Raw genomic sequence first — 881 nt, 5'->3', positions numbered from 1 at the left:
ATAGCCTAATAGTGCGTGCATGATGTGCCAAAGTCAGATTTTTGAAAAAAAATTTTTTACGGAGATATACGCATGGTAAATAACCATTTCCTCGCTCCTGGGAATCCATCAGTTTTCAGTGCGAAAGTTATGTAATTACTCCGCCTATAATTGAATACTAAGGGGTCTACAAATCATATGGGTCATTGCAAATGGTTTTAACTATTGACTGGAAAAAAAAGTTTTCCAAAAAAAGTTGTTTAACATTAAGTAATATGGACTAACCTGAAGCCCCTTTGCGTTACGCTCATTTTTTATTTATGGCGGAATACAAAAAATCCTTTGAAAAGCTTCGATCTGGAACTAATCGTTTTGGCAAGTTATAATATTGATCTAGCTTTGTGCAAAAAATCACGAGATACTTCGAGATGCTTTCGCGGCAATTTAAGTTCAAATATCAACTTTCGGAATTTCCAAGAATGAATCGCACGGAAGTCATGATTATTTGATGTTTCAGGTGAAATTTTTAAGGGTTACATATCGGATAAGAAAAAAAAAGTGACATTCATACATATAAAAAGATATTTAATAACAATTTTTTATGTTAAATAAACGAAGTTTTCGTTCACTGGACTACTGTCGCAAAAATGCAACAGGTATTTTGTGGTAGTGCTCCAATGAACGCTGTAAAAATAATTTATGTCAGATAAAAAAAATTGTTATTAAATATTTTCTTATACATAAAAAATTAATAAATCGTATGCACTTCTCATTTTTCTTTATTATTTAGAAATATTCCTAAAAAATTTCACCTGGAACATCAAATAATCGTAACGTCCGGAAAATTCACTCTTGGAAATTCTGAAAGTTGATATTTAAACTTAAATTGTGACGAAAGGGTC

Source organism: Halictus rubicundus, unplaced genomic scaffold, assembly GCF_050948215.1.
Source record: "Halictus rubicundus isolate RS-2024b unplaced genomic scaffold, iyHalRubi1_principal scaffold1454, whole genome shotgun sequence".
In the NCBI taxonomy this organism is placed as follows: Eukaryota; Metazoa; Arthropoda; class Insecta; order Hymenoptera; family Halictidae; genus Halictus; species Halictus rubicundus.
This window is presented reverse-complemented; position numbering follows the sequence as displayed.